The following is an 18,829-nucleotide window of genomic DNA, read 5'->3' on the forward strand; positions in this document are numbered from 1 at the left end:
AAATATTCAATAGAAAAAAGTATCAACATCTGCAATCTCAGTTAAATAAAATGTGAAAGAAAATATATTTCATGATCGATATAATAATACTAGTTTGGTATCGCAAATGTTACCCTAATATTTTTCTCTATAAACTTAATCAAACATGGAGAGTTTGACTTTAAAAAAATATTAATACACCTTATATTTTGGAATATATGGAGTACGATGGAAAACCAGTTGTGCCCACCCAACTGGGGAGGGATAAGGCGACATGTAGTTGCGGGCGGGTGGATGGTGGTAGGCCAAGGATGGTTGCAAGGGACAAAGCTGGGAGCAGATGCATGTGAAGAGAAAATAAGGGGTCCATTGTTGAGTGGTGAGAGGGACAAGGGCGGTGGTGACATAGTGAAGAGGTACGACGACCAGAGGTACAAGGGCGCAATCCGAAGACACAGGGACTACCACTTCATCTCCACATAGAAATGCGATAGAGAGGTAGTACTGTGGTCGGCGGGACAGTATGCTATGATAATGCGAACCATTTCATATTGCATGCTTGCATATGGGGACTTTTTTGGTGGTGGTGATGGTGGGGGGAGACAAGAACGAGCATGGGAGGCTTCCATGTTTGTCGCGTACCTTAGGAGCACAGACCAGAGTAGGGTGTGGGAGTAGTCAACCCGCGTCCCACACTGGCCATGGCTCAAGTGTGCAGGCAAAACCAAGACTTAATAAACTCGATATTTTTTTGATTGTCAACATAATTACCAAACTTGAGTTTGAAAAATAAATGAAATAATGGGCATTGTTTCCCATTAAGGAACATACTTTTATTTATTGAACCCCAAGAAGTAGTACGACTTATGTTCTCAACCAATACAACCACTTGGTCCACCATAGTGGAATGAATAACCCTCCTTAAATTCAAGAAGGAAATCATCTACGTTATAACAATCTGGCCTATCAACTAAACGGACCATTTGAGTGTTAAAGGGGTCGAAAGCTTGGCCCTTGGAGTTGTAGGTTCTTAACCCGCCTGAAGTAGGCGGATTTCTTATCATCGTCATTGGGAAAGTGGCCACTACCCATAGGAGGACCATGTGCATTCTTGAAGTAATTCACAAATCCAGTCAATGCTTGCATTCAGCGGGTTCCGGGGCAAAGCTCCTCCAGAAAATGTCCAAAAAACGATGGTTTTTCTAAATCATGACGATATACCACCTAATCTCCCGAATTTGGATCCTGTAGTCAACGAGAGATTATGACATCTATGAACAGTAGATTTCATGCATGAGAATAGCATAAACTAATTTTAATTAGCAAGAATTTATGATTTCTCATACTGTAATATTTCTTTCTACATAATAAAATACCACAACATATTATTTAATAACCATTTACGGCAACTCATTGTATAATTTATTTTCACATTCACAAAATCCATGCTTTTCAATTGTAATTATCACATTTATAAGCTTGTATAGACATATTATTCTCACTGGGAGAAAGGGTGCACCTTGTTGAGGCTAAGCCTAATGTAGTTGTCTTGTTCGCCATAAATTGATGGAGGGGCAATGGCTTGCCCAGGCACCAATTCAGCTCCACTTGCAGGTACAAAACCCTTGCATTGTGAGTTGTAGTACACCCTTGGTTTCAAGTCTTTCTGGGCAATAATGAATGGAAACATGTATTATTGTGGATGTACGTAGACTTATATTTAGTATGATACAACCTCTAACTACTGCAAAATACCAGAAAACTATAGTATGAGCGAGGTACTATAGAACTTAATAAAATGGCATCGATTACACTTACAGTCCAATATGTAAAGAATTGAATATCTCTGTTGGTGTACAAAGACGGGGAGACCTGCAAGCAAACCCACATTTTGGAATGGCAGTTTCCTGGAAAAGCATTTGAGTTTACCAGAATAGGTGATATGTTTGTACATGAAATCCAGTTTGAATTAAGTTGTACTTTTATCCATCTTGACAATAAATCTGTAAGGATGCTTCAGATTCTTGAGAGTTTTCTTGATTTGGTGAAGCCCATATACTCATTTCAGCTCGGAGGCCATAGAATTTTCCTGGATCTGTGTGCCACATTGCATACTAGTGATAAAAATTAAAGCTCAAATTAGTGAATAACCAAAAAAATAGTAGAGCACAATATAATAATTAAGTGAGGATGTGTCTTTTGGCCAAACAAGTTTTACGGGGTTCTCCTACCCGATGTTTATAATGGCCAAACAAGCTAGTATAATTTTTGGATGGCCTCACTACTAGGGAAAAGCCTAGCAGCAGCGCGGGTTTTAGGCCTATCAGTAGCGCGGGGACCGGCGCTACTAATAAGGCGCTACAGCTAACGTATAGTAGTAGCGCCTGTCGTCCCACGCTACAGCTATACATGAATAGCTGTAGCGCTCTTTAGAGAAGGGCACTGCTGATATTATTTGCGCCGCTGTTTACAAGGAAGCGCTACTGGTAAGGCGGCGCTACTGCTAAATTTCCCCCCCTCGCTACTACTAGTTTTATTAGTTTTTCCCCTCCATATTTGTTTTGTATTTGAATAGGCTTTATACAATAATCTTTAGCATATCATACGCATACAAATGTAATCATAGCATATACATACAATTAGTCTTATCAAATCATGTCAACATCATAATCATCATCCAACACAAAGTGGTCTCTCGTCATCATCTCGAAAATAGCGATACAAGTCTCGATTACTTGCAAATACATCGCCATCCATCTAAACAATGATATACGCGAGAAGAGATATCACTTTGAGTACATGAGGTCGTATCCCTCTCTCGCATTAGCGTGAACCTAAACTAACTACTGCCTGTCGCTCGGAAACCGGAAACCGGTACACCTGGGCCTGACACTCCGGCCACTCGTCGTATATATACTCCTGGCATAGCACTTCTTCGCCATCTATGATCTATGCACCTGCATTATCACATGAGTCGATGATATGCAACATATATAGTTGAGCAACAGAAAGAGATAGACTTGGCAAAAATAGAAATAACATATCATAAGCATAAATAACAAAGTTCATCGTACCCAAAATGCCCTAACTAGAGTGATCTTCGCTAGTCGAGGAGGAGCATGGTTTAATTACATCACAAATAAAGTTTCACCGTGCATAACTCAAAGTTTTGTCATACAGAAAGTATGGACTAAAGGGACACATTGTCATATATCGACAATCACTCCACCATGTTGTGCCATCCATCCATGTCAGGGAGGTAGTCCCCGAGCTTAGTGAAAGGCTTCATGTCGAGACGCTGAGAGGCTATCCATGTTCGGACGTCTTCCCGCGACATTTGTCCTTCTCCGTAGAACATCCCTGTTTTTCCGACGACCTCCTTCATGATGATTTGGGCAAGTTCGCGCTGGATGTTATAGAACCCAGCTCGAAGTCGATGATCCTCGATATCTCCTATGTCCTTTGCCCATTACAGAATATGGGCATCACCGGATCTAGGTGACATGCAAAGGTTTTGGTGATCCCGTTTGTACTCCAGCATGTGGTGTAGGACATAGAATCCATCATTAAGAGAATCGTTCGGTTGCTGGATGCAGCAGAAGTCGGTCTTATGGCTGAAGGCGACCCTGCCGCCCCTTCTCTTCTTGTCCTTGACCTCTCCACCCCTTGCTTTGTAGTAAAACATAGCACTGTCGAGAACATCCTTGATGTGGGTGTAATCCTTTTTGTGAATGTTCTTCGACGAGTCCAAGTAAAGGGCATGGGAGAATCGGGGGTAGAGGATGATGAAGACGGCGCGCCCGCCGCTGCGCAAAATAAGTACACCTCAAATTAATTAGCCTCCACCGTGCAAATGAATGATTGAAATTGAAGGAAGGATAGCAGCGCGGATGACTTACATGCGATGATAAGGCACGAGAATCGCCTCCTTTTCCTTATTGGCAAGCATGAAACTGACGATGTAATCCCTCGCGTATTCACCGTGCTTTGCGCAGACTCCCAAGAATCCCTCGTGCATGTAGTACGGGTCAGCGACACAGATATGAGGTATCTGCTCAACCCCGATGATGTAGTTCATGTGCAAGGCATAAAGGTGGACAAACGTAAAATCGAGCTTCTTCACGTGAAACATGTCAAATATTTAATCGAATCGGAGGAAGAACTTATCCGCGGGGAAGCAGGCGACGTACGACATTTGCCGCGGAACATTAACCACGTAGAGTGGGTATCCTGGATCTTTTGAGGAGATGAGGCCTTTCTCTATCCGCAGCACATCGTCATGAAGTCTCCTTAGATCGCTGAATCTGGCCCGTAGCGTTGTTGCAGGTAGGATTGGTTGACTGGGGATATGCCATTTATCCGCATCGGGGATATCTATACGGTCCTGAAGCCGAGGCTACTGAGGCGGCTGGATCATAGAATCGGCTTTTTTGCCTTTCCTCGCTCTCTTCCTAGACTTCTTTACTACCAGAAGGTCGTCCATAATACGTTGAGATGGCAATTCAGGCACCGACTCATGACGCTTAAACCCTGAGGAGGCGCCAGTATAGACATACTGTTCAGCGCCATCATCATCCTCATCCTCATCCATGGCGACGTCATCAGCGACTAATGGAGTCTCCTCCTTAGCCCGTCCGCTATCACCCAACCCAACACCCGACGCTAATTGGATAGGTGGGGTGTTGATGTTCATACCTTGCTGAGGCTGCATGCTCGTGGGCGTGCTCCCGGCCGCCTCCAGACGAAGCAGACTCTTTGGCCACAACAGGACCCACCCATTGCAACAATCACCAAGCCGCCACGGGGTCTCGTCGTCATCCCCCACTAGTATTAGAGGAGGCAAATTCTCGTGGCCCGGTTTGACACTGGCCATGGAAACCTTGAAGACGTTCGGGGGCATCGGCCGGCTGTGGAACAATGGTTCCTTCGGCTCCATTATCGTCGCCTTCCCCACTTCCACCTTATGGTCGCTGATGGTGTAAAATATGGTGCACGGGGTTTCTTTGGCCTGCAAAGAAAAGTCTACAATGTGAGACATCCGAAAGGCAACGAAAACGGGAGATTATACATTTATATTCAAGGGGTCCGGTGTGACAGATACCGTGAGGGCGTCGAGCTCAGCCAAAGATGAAGCACCGCCGAGCACGTCTGGTGCGGGAGCCGGTGCGGGAGCAGGTGCGGGAGCCGGTGCGGGAGTAGGTGCAGGAGCAGGTGCTGGTGCAATGCTAGTCGAGCTGCTCCCCAAGAAGTCAGCAAGGGGAAAGTCCTCTGCATTTTTTTCTGGATTTTGCCTTGACCAAGTGAAAACGGACGGAACCAAGGAAGTAGACAAATCTGCAACCACCTGTTTTTCGGCAGCTACCGCTGTTGCGACTGTCTGAGATGATTTCTTCTCAATCGCAATCTCAACCTTCTTGTCGATGTTTTCTTCAGTTAACCTCTGTCTTTCCTTTATCTCCTCTGTGGTCTCACGGTAGTACTTCTTCCACGTGGCGCCGTCTCCGACACCATGCACGCGTCCATACGACGGTCGAGTATCCACCGGTTGTCGTTTCAATATGTTCAACGCCCGGTTGAATGGAGTGTCCCACTTGGGCCTCGCCAATGCCTCAGACGGTGAGTCGCTTTTGGCCGCAATCCTGTGCTGCTCTCTCTGCAAAAGGCACAAGGATCATTTACAAATATGACTAACGTGTGCAGTCGAATTGATCAGAAACTAAAATTACCAACAGTCTCAAGAACACCGTAATGACCGGTTTTGTCTCGTAAACCTTCTTCACTGGGTCCCAGCGGTGCCGGGCCCTAAGGACGTCACGCTCCTGCGGGACGGTGAACTCCGCCAAGGGGTCTGGGATGCCCAGACTCGCGGCTTCCGCGTCCTCGGCCCATTTGGACCTCTTTCCGCTGTAACCACGGCTTCCGAGGTGGTGGCTCCTAGTGTTCCTCTCTTGAAGCCCCTTCATGTACTTAGACTTTTTTTTGGCAGCTTCGGCCTTGCAAGCCTCCTTAAATATTTGAAACTGCTCTTCTGTGATTGTCGGATTATCCTTTACAATCTCGGAGTAGGGTTCCTTCTTGTCGATGATCTTTGCTTTCACTCGATGTTTCCAGGCGGCCAACGCGTCGCTAAACTTGGTCATGGCGTATTTGTTTATCTTCTTCATTGTCGGGTCCTCATCTGGATCTTCATAATCCTTCTCATTCCGGCCCGGGAACAAGAATATCTGGTGAAACTTCTTTAGGAGGGAGCGCCTCATATTATCTATCTTCTGTAGTTTCTCATCGTTGATGGTGGTGGTTGTCCGTACGATGCAGCCTATTTGATTGTCGTAGCACGAGCTCGCTTCCTCGGGCGCCTTTGGCTCAAAATTGCGGTCGTCCACCTCCGTGACCACCAGTCTAGTAGCCCTGAGTTTGTTAGGAAGTTGTTGCCTCTTTGCTTTCGGTTCTACACCGGCTCCGCTTCCCAAGGTAGCACCGGTCTCAGTCTCGGCGCCGGTCTCGATGCCGGTCTTAGTCTCAGCGCCGGTCTCAGTCTTAGCACCAGTCTGCGTGTCAGTCTCAGTCCCCAATGCCACCGGTGGGCCGAACAACAACATTGGTTGATCGTCGGCAAGGCTAAAAAATACCTCTGCCGCCCGGTAGACGTCCTCGCAATCACCAGAACCCTTTCCTTCATCGTAGCTAGCCATGTTTCCTATGATTAAATCTAGTCAATTAATTCTAGACCTAATAAAATGAATAATGACATAAAAAGGCCTATTGTTTTGCAGGAACGTTGACTCCTTCCTGGTGCGGCAAATCCCGGGCACTCGATATGTCCTAGTTTGTAGCACAAGTCATGCCGAAATTCACAGAGAATTTCGGCATAACCTTTGCTAAAAAGTGGATAAATCGAGAACCTGAAATTTGCCGGAACAGAAACGAATCAACATTCCGGCAAAACATAGGCCACTCAGCTTCATTCCCTGGAAACAACAAAGCCACTTGGGCACAACCGAACCACTTCAATGAAAACATATAACATGAGCAAACACTATTGAGGAATTTGCATATAACATGGCCACTTCAATGAAAAGATATAATCAAGAATAATGGAATGTGCAAATGAACATCAATGACATTTATCATATAAAAAACAATCTTGTTTTTTGTTTACATAGCAACAATTAGTTTGACCAAGTTTTTGAAAATAAAAACAATTCTGTTTTTTGTTTATAGCTAAATGCCATAGCTACTGTTTTTTTATTTATAGCTAAATACTTTTGTTTTTTGTCTAAAGCTAAAAGTCTAGGAACTCCATTTTCTCTAACCCTTCTGACCTAACCAAAATTTCCACGGCAAGACCTTAGTACCTACACCCAATTTCTTCAAAAATATTCAGGTCCATAGTCCAAATAATTCAAATTTCATTTGAATGAAATTTGGAACAAATTCAGGTCCGAATATAGCATGTACATTCGGAACAAATTTATAGTCCAAATATTTTTTAGCTTGGAACAAATTTATAGCTTGGAACAAATTTTTTAGCTTGGAACAAATTTATAGTCCAAATATTTTTTATAGCTAAGAGTTTTTTGTTTATAGCATCTGTTAATTTAAATCTAAATGCTACTATTATTTATATACCCTCTATTAGTTCAAAGCTAAAATGGAATTACTGTTTAGGCATTTTCATAAAAATTGCCCTAGCTAATTTCCTAAAATAATTGCTAATCATTTTTCCTAAATGCTATAAAATGCCTACTGCCCTAAAAAAATCTAGGGTTCATATGAACACTAGGATTCATATGATGTTCATATGAACATCAACACAGTATCGACATATATATGAATTGCCCTAGCAGAGAGAGAGGAGGGTAGGGGACACGAGAGGCAGAGCCTTACGGTCGATGGCAAGGGCAGGCTCTGGCTCGGGCGGCAGCGGTGAGGTCGAGGGCGGCGGCGGTGAGCTCGAGGGAGGCGACAGTGAGGTCGACGACGGCCTCGGGCGGCGGCTGTGAGGTCGAGGGCGGCCTCGGGCGGTGGCGGTGTGGTCGAAGGCGGCGGGCGGCGACGGTGTGGTCGAAGGCGGCCTCGGGCGGTGGCAGTGTGGTCGAAGGCGGCAGGGCGACGGCAGCGATGGAGCAGTTGGGGGACATGGGGGGTAGAGAGGGGGGAAGAACTTAGCGATATTTTGAGCCCAGGCTGCCGAGGATTTGAGTCAAACTAGCAGTAGTGCGCTTTGCCGAAACGCGCTATAGATAAGATAGCTATAACATGTTCCAGAGAAACGTGCTACATCTATTCCTTTCTGTTTTCTTTTTCTTTTTCTTTTGTTTTCTTTACATTTCTTTTTTTCATTTCTCCTTTTTCTATTTCTTTCATTTTCATTTACTTTTCTACTTATTTTTCTATTTATTTTCTTTTTCATAGCAGTAGCGCTCTATAGCATAAACGCGTTGCTACAAAGTTGTTAGCAGTAGCGTGCTTCTGGCAGAACCTCTACTACTATTCCTAGCCTACCGGCATTAGTGAGGGAATTTTAGTAGTAGCGCTTTTCGGTGAAGACGCGCTACTGCTAAAACAATGGTTGTAGCGTGGTTTTGCAACAAGCGCTACTACTAAGTAGCGCTAGCGCCGAGTTTTGACCAACGATACTGATATACCTCTGTGTATAAGGTTTTCACTAGTAGTGCCTTGTGAGTTTCTCATACTATATTTAGCTTGATCCACATGGAGCGATGTCATTCCTATTCAACTGGACCTTTTTTAGTGTGCGTACAATAGTTCATGTGCTTTGCCGATAAAATTCTTGGGCGTTTGGGTTGACGACATTTTCTCTCTGCCTTGTGGAAGGGGTAAAAAAATATTTAACCCTCTCTCTCGCCCCTACCTCAGATGTGAAATGTATAGTTAGCACTATATTGGTTATGCTAGATAAGTCTTCTATAGAGCATGGCTTAGGTGCCTTTCCAAATATGTCGATATCGATATTTTGGTAGCATATTTTGTCTATTTATCGAGCTTAATTTCTGCTAATTAACTGGGCAAATATTTTATTTTCAATAAAATACAGAGCTCATTCCTCTTGCGATAATTTTTTTGAATGGAGAGTTGCAAAGGACTACTAAAACATGGCACCACCTTGTTACTTTAACCACTTATATAATTTAGCTAGGCCAATTATTATTTAGGTGAGTCGGTAACGAATATGGATTTCCATGATTATTTCTCTCTGATTTAAGTATGGGATGCTCAACTTAAAAAGTAACTCGAATTTACCTTTTAATATATTAGATTCCATTTTGGCATTTTTACGGTCAATTCTCTCTAATTAAAAAGGAAACATGGCTCAAATTTAACACGTGAAAAAGTAGAGGTGAGATACAGAGAGATAGATAGATAGAGAGAGAGAGATAGATAGAGAGAGAGAGAGAGCACATGAGAAACAATGTTGGTTTCTTCATCCGTGATATTGACTCTCCATGGAGACTGAAACGTTTCAGGTCTTAAGGTGTTCTGCAAATGGAAATTCCAGTTCATAGGTAGCAATATAATTGTTATACAAACTCGCCGATAGATACTTATTTGTTTCCACATGTGGTTCCCTAGGTTTCAATTAGGCACACAAGTAACAAAAAATAGTAACATATGACTACAACCAATAGTAGTTATTTAGATTAATTGGTCAAGTAGATACCAGAATGACACAAATGCATAAATCGGCTGAGAAAGAGTTGCATGTGTAAAGCAAAAAGTATTTTTTTTACCTTCTCATGATTGCCATCGATATCTATCGATTCAACCAAGGTGAGGTAGAAAGGTGTGAACAAAAAGCACAACAAGACCGATTCGACCACATAGCCCATTGGTACAAGGAATTGTGTTTCTTCCAATGAAACATGTAATTATGTGATTCCTTACTTGTATGTCATGCATATAGAGAACACAACTTATATAGATTTGATCCACATGTTATTTTTGGAAGCTTTATATTGTGTCTTACTTGTGTATCACTCAATATTTATTGAGTAGTCATCTGATGCACCATTCTTTCTTGAGTAGATATGCAAAGCGGTCGCTTAATCAATGTTCATTAACTAAGGACTTGATTTACATCCAATTAATGATTTTTTAATGACCTATATTCCTTATATGGATATAGATCAATTTAAACATCAGTATAATTAATAATGGACTTGGTTTAGACACAAAGAATGGTTGAATGTATGATAATATATATTTTATTATATGGAAATAAATTAGTTGTGATGTCAATGTACCTCGTAGAACATTACTCCTATAAAATATGCTGGAGTACTAGCCTCCCTAGGCGCTTCGCAAGCGACAGAGCCCTTTGTGCCATGTGTTTGTGGCTGGCGTGTAGCGGAAACCTCTCAAGGCGGCTTTGTGCGTCTGATCTGCCCAGAGGGTGGGAGGTCCATGAAGGGTGGACCCGTGGCGCACCCGGGGCCACCATCATTTGTTGGCATCGATGTCGGAGCTAAATCCGGCAGATCTCGGGTAGGGGCTCCCAAGTTGGAGATCTCAACTTGATGGTAACATGAAGTAAAGAGACACAATACTTCCCCTGGTTTGGGCCCTCTCAAAAAGGTAAAACCCTACGTCATGCTTGTATTGTATTGATTCTGGATGGAGTACAAAGTAAAACATGATCTACCTCGAAATCAAAAGAATGAATCTAACCCGCCTCTACAGACTAAAACACTTGGCTTATATAGGGGCCGAGGGGTACCTAGGGTTACACAAGGTCGGTTGCATCTAGAGATAAACATGCCGAATATTTGAATATGCCTTGAAGTATACGCCAGGTCTTCGGAGGATTCCATCTTGAGCACACCAAGGTCAAAAGCTTACGTGGCCCATTCTTCAGTCGTCGGTGGTCCTCGATGTCGGGGATATACCCCGCTGACGATGACCCAGTGCTTAGACCAAAGGATGAGACCCGATGAAGATCCCGAAGGACAGGATCAGCTTACCCTTGGAGCCACCAGAGCCGGATGACAAAAGCCCGGAAGGAAACCTGGCCCGCTTACGGGAGTCCCAATGCCAGAAGGAGACCACCTAACTTGGAAAACACAGAAGGTTTACAAGACTTAGAGTAGGACTTTGATTATTGGTAGAACCCGGAATCCATTTTATTTCCAGGAACCCGACTATTATATAAAGAGGGTTCCTGGGACATCCAAAGGGACAGACAAGTTAGAATCTCTCAAAATCTCGGTAGTGAAACAACACCCTTGTAATAGAGATCATCATCATCAATAGCAATCAAGTAGGAGTAGGTTTTTACCTCCACCATCTGCCAGGCACTTTTCCCGTCAAGTCCAATAAGTGGGCAGAGGGTGCATCTTGGCGCGAGCGAGGATCCATCTCCCTAGTCCTATGCATAGATTGCTTGGCGAAGGGCTTGCCTCATACCCACTCTCGCTGCCTGATATGTCTCCAACGTATCTATAATTTTTTATTGTTCCATGCTGTTATATTATCATTCTTGGATGTTTTACAATCATTTTGTAGTCATTTTATATCATTTTTTGGTACTAACCTATTGACATAGTGCCCAGTGCCAGTTCTGTTTTCTGCATGTTTTTTACATCGCAGGAAATCAATATCAATATCAATATCTTCGTGTAAACCTTGTAAAATAAGAGAGAATAGGCATAAGTATTGTGACATAACGTGTAATAACAACCCATAATGCAATAAATATCAATATCAAAGCATGATGCAAAATGGACGTATCACCTCGCCGAGTTCAAGCAGTACCTATAGGACAAGAAAGCACAAGGTCGCAGGACTAGACCTTGTGCCCATCCATTCATCTCCTGACAGGGACCAGTGGATCACGGTCACCCAGGTATGCGTGCGGGATGAGGTTCTCGTCTACCATTGCTGTAGGGCCATCAGAGGTTCTGGAGCATTCACCCGTTTCATCGGCATCGCCGCCTGCACCTTCGCTACGGTGGAGAGAAGGAAGAACGTGACAATTCAGACATCTGGTGCAACAAGCTTGTCGACATCCAGAAGCAATACAAGATCATCGGCAACGGGCAGGAGAAGGAATCCATGGTTGACCTTGCCGAGACCATCATCAACCCCTGCTACGCTAACATATGAAAGAAGACAATGATACCAAGGACCTAAACACGTGGGAGGTACCTCTGAATCTAGCCTACATAACCTACACAGCCAAGGACGCATACGCATGCTATGACATGTACAGGCGGATCTTGGACATGAGGGCGTGTCTACTTCCCGTAACCGACGAGTACACGGACAACCACAGCGTCATGATCAAGCGCGCTAGGAAGGTCTAGATGTTGTACTTTATCTGTTTAGACACCTCTATCATCTGAGTGTTTCATGCATTAGCCTATGTGTCGTAATTATCTATTTTGTCCGAAATATTTCTTCTAAGAACCAATTAACCTATTTGCTTTTTTTCGTGGCTATTTTCTTATGTATGTAACTAGTTCACTCGTCCGTTTCAAAAAAAACTAGTTCACTTAGCTGTCGTGCTTTGAATCTCCTTCCTCCCAACATATTCCCCTTCTCAGGTGGACCCAGCAGGTCTCGTACATAGACATATGGGACCAACCATCTATCCATTTGTATTTCTTTATTTTGTTCAATCTTTCGTCCTCTTCCTATACAGCGGCTGGCCATCATAGCCTATGGCGTTGGCCAGGCCATCCCTACTCCCATACATTGTCCGGTGGCGGCAGCTCCATCGGCCCACCCTACACCCGAACAAGTCAACCCTCGTACTCCCCTTCACATGCGTCTTCCCCCACTCCGGTTCGTTCGGTCCGCGGTCTCGACGTCGTCGTCCGCCTTGGTGCTCTCGCCACGGTGCCGCCGTCTGTCATTCCCAACATGGTCAGCAAAACAAGAGGAATCGGAAGACAACTGTTCGTCGAGAGGCTGACAGTCCCGGGCCCACCAGGTCCATGGCCTAGCTTTTGTTGTTTAACATGGGAAGCCCATGACATGCTTCAACGTTTTTCGGATCAAGCGGCCTCTGGGCCTCCCAACCTAGGTTGTCTATAACATCAGCAGCCCAAGTTATGTTTGTTTTTTTCAAGACGACGCACAGCTCAGTTCTATTTTTCTGTAAGAATGCAAAACTGAACCTATGTTTTCCCTTATATATATATAGGGTGGGTCCATTCTAATAACACCCCTTAAGACCTTATTCTACTAACACTAGGCTTATTCTGCTAACACTTTAGCACTTCATCGAACAACCGAACTGAGCCAACCATTTAAAATTAACCGGACCGCACTCACCCCCACCCCCAACCTCTCCCTCGACCTCACCCACACCCCCCACATCTCCCACCTCATACACCAATCCCCTCCACCTTCTACTCCAGTGCGCCGCCACCAACCTCCCACTGCGCCGCCACCTCCCTCCCCGCGCTGCACCCATCCTCCCGCCGCGCCGACGATGGACCGAGTAGGCCGCCTCCCCGGCGTCAGATCTGAGAGGCCATGGCCACCTCCCGCCGCCCCCCGCCATGGATCCAGTGAGATCCACCATCAAATCTTCTCTGGCGGCCTCTACATCCACTTCTGCCGACGGGGCCGCGCCGCCGGCCGTGTGCCCAATGCCTCCCTCCAGCGTACTCCCCCCGGCGTCACCGTCTCCCACCTATACCTTCCTTCCCTCCCCCTTTTCCTTCTTCCCCGGACGCGCGGAGGTCGCCCCCACCCGCTCTAACCACACCTCCCCCGACCTTGCCGCCGGGCACTGAAATCACCACTTCCACGGCCTCGCGCTGCCGCCTCCCATTGCTCGTGGGGTCGCCTCCATCTTCTCCAACCACGACCCATAACGTCGCCTCCACCTTCTTCAACAACGACGGAACGACCCCCAACGCCGCCTCCTACCACTTCCCTCCAACGCCAGCAGCAGGGATGCCAGATCCCCACGCCGCTAGGGCTACCTCGAGCCATCGCCATTCTCCCACACACCAACTCCCCCACCCAGTGCCGCTCAAGCCCCGGCCACCCTCCCCTCCTCGTCAGCTGTGTGGATGCCGAGATCCGGCGCCGCCCAGGAGCAACATCCCTTGCCGGCCCTTGGATCATGCCCGCCCAAGCCACGATGGTTCCAGAGCGAGGCCTCTGTCCACCCCGGACCGGATCCAAGACCCTCCTGCTCCCTCCTGCGCCACCAACCGCGGCCATCACCCTCCCCATCGTGCAAAACAACGAGGCCCGGGAGCTTTGGTGCGGGCAGGGCCCCGGGAAGGAGTTAGGCCCGGTGGAAGTTGCGGGAGGCCACGATCTTCCCCGATCTGGCTTCCTCCGATGCCTGCATCTCGTCTCCTGTCAGCCACGCGCTGCGACGGTCGATCTATAGGGAGGGTTTGATGGCCGCCCAACCACGCGCTGCGACAGCCTCCTTAGAGGGTGGCGACGACGGGCTCTGGCCGTCCACACGGAGGGCTGCACTGCTTCTTGCTCTGCGAGCCTGTGTCACTGCCGGGGTGCTGGCCCTGCGGCGCAGCCGCATGGTGCAGTGCATCTCACCATGCGGTGCGGTTCATAACAGTTCCCCCTCCCCTTATTTTCTTGATTTTGCATGTGCAGCTCAGCCAGATCCCGCGAGCAGTGCGCCTTGCGCCCCGATGTGGTTCATCCCGCTGTCGCTGGTGCCATGACTACGAGCAGATGGCGGCTGGAGTAGCCCACTGCAACATGGCGTTTCCTCCATGGTGCCCTTCCTCCTCCTATCCCTCTTCCTTTCTCTGTGTGGTTTACTGCAGCCCCGTCGCCGGCTGGTGCTGCTCCTTGGGGCCCTTCACTATGGTTCACTGAAAAAATTCTCTTGTAGTCCTTGTAGAATGATGCAGAGAGGAAATAAGAGTAGAAAATGGATGTGGATGTGGATGAATGCTTGTGTATAATATGTAGCGTGCAAACAAAAAATGCAATTAAAGTCGCCTCGTCCCTGGAATGGATATTTCATTATTAACTCAAAAATATATATGCAGTGCACTACGGGAAAACCAAAACTCTATAGAGAAAAAAGAAAAAGAAAAATGTTGTGACTCTGGTCTTTAAAAAAGTCCACTCTGAAGGACTTTGAAGTACACTTCATTTTAAAAAACGTGCAAAAGTTCACAGTGTGTTTGTTCAAGAAGTTTAAATAGGGTAGTGAGGTTCACTTTTGAGAGTGCTTGCGGCTCATTTTCAAGAGTCTTGCGGTTCACTTAGACCCAAAAAGTAAAAACGTAAAAGAATAGGCAAAATAAAAAAAGTAATGCGGTTCACTTTCGGTATGCGTCCGGTTCACTACCTACCAATGTGAAGTGCAAAAAAATGTCATGTAAACGACAAAAATAATGAGGTTCACTTCTCGATACTATTGAGGTTCACTTATGTTCGACGTGAAGCGTGATTCAGTCGCTCGTTTTGAAATAATTTACGTCCAACAAGAGAAATCATGAAGTGTGCTTGCCCATCCGATGCAGTGCGGTTTTCATTCAGAAGCAGTGCGGTCGGCCGTATGATGTTGTTCATCCCATAAGTGCAAAATAATTGTTACAAAAGCGAAAAAAGTAATGCGGTTCACTTTTTGGTAGTGTTGTGGTTCATTTACACCCGATGTGAAGTGCACTCTACTTTCTCGTTCTTGAAAAAATTACGTTTGAATAAAAGAAACCATGCAGTTCTCTTACCCGTGTGATGCAGTGCGGTTTTTCGTCCGTTGCAGTGCGGTTTTCAGTCGGATAAAGTACCCACGTCAATTTGGGTGTCGCGAAAAACAGAGTGTCCGTATTTCGGTAAATTTTAAATTCCTCTTAAAACGTAAAGAATTAGAGAGAGTGTTTTACATGAAAGAGTTGCGTATCATCGATATCTTTCCAACAGAGTTTCGTTTGAATCATTCCGACCAGCGGTTTGCAAAAATTTCGCCAAAAACGGCCGCTGCCACTCATCATCCGCCGCATGATTTTCAAAAATAACTTAAAATCGTAAGGTATTTCAAAAATATTTCAACATATGAAAGTTGCGCCTCGTTTGTACCTTTTCAACGGCGTATAACACGCCTCATTTCGACAAACGGTTCAAAAACTGGAGCGAAAACAGTACCGAAAATTTGAAAAAATTTGAAAAACAGAATTCCGCCATTTAGTAAATTTGAAACTGATCTTAAACCGTAAGGAATTAGATAAACATTTATATATGAAAAAGATGCGCCTCGATGATATCTATCCAACGGCGTATTGTTTGCTTCATTCCGACGAGCGGTTTAGAAGAAATCACGAAAAAATGATCGCTGTCACTCGTCATGGGCCGCACCATTTTCAAAACTGCTCTTAAACCGTGTGAAATCTCGAAAAGTGTTCAACATGTAGAAGTTGCACCTAATCCATAGCTTTTCAACGGTATATTACACGCCTCATTCTGATGAACGGTTAAAAAATTAGAGCGAAAACAGTACCGAAAAAATAACGCATGCAGTTTTTTTCGATGAGAAGTTCACTAGTCTATATATATATATATATATATATATATATATATATATATATATATATATACAGACGGTCTATTCTGCTAATATTAGACTGAATCTTCTTGACGACAAGCACTGCAATATAGACTAGTGAACTTCGCGTCGGAAAAAACTGCACGCAGTGTTTTTTTAATACTGTTTTTGCTCTAATTTTTTGATTGTTTATCGGAACGAGGCGTATAATATACCGTTGAAAAGCTATGGATTAGGCGCAACTTCGCTATGTTGAACACTTTTCGAGATTCCTCGCGGTTTAAGAGCAGTTTCAAAAACGGCGCGGCGGATGACGAATGGCAGCGAACGTATTTTCGTGATTTTTTTCTAAACCGCTCATCATAATAAAGCAAATGATACGCCTTTAGAAAGATGTCGTCAAGGCGCATCTTTTTCATATCTATTGTGTTTTCTAATTCGTCACGGTTTAAGAGCAGTTTCAAATTTACTAAATCACGGAACTCTGTTTTTCAATTTTTTTGAAATTTTCGGTACTGTTCTTGCTCCAGTTTTCTAACCGTTTGTCTAAACGAGACGTATGATACGCCGTTGGAAAGCTACGTACAACGCGCAACTTTCATATGTTGAAATGGTTTTGAGATTCCTTACGGTTTTTAGTTAATTTTGAAAATCGTGCGGCTGATTTCGAGAGGCAGCGGCTGTTTTTTCGCGAATTTTTATGAACGGCTGGTCGAAATGATTTAAATCATACGCCGTTGGAAAGATATCGACGAGACACAACTTTTTCATGTAGAACGCTCTCTCTAATTCCTTACGGTTTAAGAGCAATTTTGATTTTACCGAAAAGCGGACACTCTGTTTTTCGCGAGACCAAAATCGACTTGGGTACTTCATCAGACTGAAAACCGCACTGCAACGAACGAAAAAACGCACTGCATCACACGGGTAAGAGAACTGCATGGGTTCTTTTATTCAAACGTGATTTTTTCAAGAGCGGGAAAGTAGAGTGCACTTCACATCGGATGTAAATGAACCACAACAGTACCAAAAAGTGAACCGCATTACTTTTTTTCGCTTTCGTAACAATTTTTTTGCACTTACGGGATGAACAACGTCATACGGCCGACCGCACTGCTTCTGAATGAAAACCGCACTGCATCGGACGGGGAAGCGAGCTGCATAATTTCTTTTGTCAGACATAATTTTTCTCATACGAGTTTTTGTTGTCTTTTTTTAACTTTTTTTTATAAACGATAGTGGACCACAGAGACTAGGGCAAGTGAACCGCGACATATATCGAAGTGAACCTCAGTACAATCTTTGTTGTTGCGCTATTTTTTTTTGCACTTTCATGGTGGGCACAAGTGAACAACATCACTCTTAAAAGTGAACCACATCCGGCGACCAAACGCACTGCAAATGTTAATGTACTCGAGACAGGCGACGCACTTCATACAGAGGTCTAATGAGCTGCCACACAAAATAAGCGATGGGGGTGTACATCACACATACACACACCGCATTGTAAGCATATACAAAAGGAACTGCATGCGCATGATGCTTGCGGATTGTTGTCTCCTCGGGAAGTGGGGTTTTAATTCTGTTCCCTTTTCGACCCACTTAATTTCCTTCCTTTTCTGTCATCATGGCTCGCCCGAACTTCACTGCACACGGAGTCCAAACGGACTGCAGCTGCACGCAAAAAAGACTGCGAGTGCCCTAGCACTGAACCGGATCATGTGTGCGCACGAGCTGTGCACGCCGGGCTGGAGCCCTGCAGAATCTGCATGCCCACTCAGAGCGGCAGTAGAAGGCGGGGAGGTGGCAAACTTCACCGATGGTCTCCATCGACAGCCAAAACTGGGTGATGGAGGTGTCGACAGCCAAAAAGCAAGTGCCTCACCCCTAAAGGGTACTGCACGCGCACTCGTCGGAGGACCCCTTCTCGTGCTGACGATGGGTGCAGTCGCCCGCATGTGGTGTCCGCTAGGACACGGAGGGTAGGGGCTAAGTGCAGGCCGCCCCTCGAAGCACCAACGATGTGGACGTAGTGACCTGCATTTGAGCCCAAAAAAACAACGGACGGAGTGAGCTGCACTAATGCGATTTTCACCTTCTTCGTCGATGTAGGGAGTGCTGCCAGACATAAAAAATAGAGGAGGCATTGGGAATTATTCGATGGAACAACAGATAGGGGAGTGACGGGCGAGGAGAAGGGGGAAGAAGGAGAAATTACCTGAGTCATCCGCCGGCGCGACGGCAGGGATCCGCGATTGCGGGCGACCAAATGTCGCGCAGAGTAGCTCTGGTAGTGGTCGTAGGGGGGCGGTGGCGGCCGGATCGGGCGGGTGAGGCCGCGTC

General features: G+C 45.4%; 1 long non-coding RNA gene and 1 pseudogene across 1 annotated transcript; both read right to left on the reverse strand.

The window, feature by feature from the left end:
* Positions 1-851: 851 nt before the first annotated feature.
* On the reverse strand, positions 852-14,190 carry LOC119309704 (annotated as a pseudogene).
* Positions 14,191-17,855: 3,665 nt separating this feature from the next.
* On the reverse strand, positions 17,856-18,821 carry LOC119305718. Its single transcript, XR_005148754.1, has 2 exons — positions 18,705-18,821; positions 17,856-18,604 (listed from the first exon to the last, which is right to left on the reverse strand). It is a non-coding gene; the product is annotated as an uncharacterized LOC119305718 (long non-coding RNA).
* Between the last annotated feature and the right edge of the window lie 8 nt (positions 18,822-18,829).

This window comes from Triticum dicoccoides, chromosome 5B (genome assembly GCF_002162155.2).
Source record: "Triticum dicoccoides isolate Atlit2015 ecotype Zavitan chromosome 5B, WEW_v2.0, whole genome shotgun sequence".
Classification (NCBI taxonomy): Eukaryota; Viridiplantae; Streptophyta; class Magnoliopsida; order Poales; family Poaceae; genus Triticum; species Triticum dicoccoides.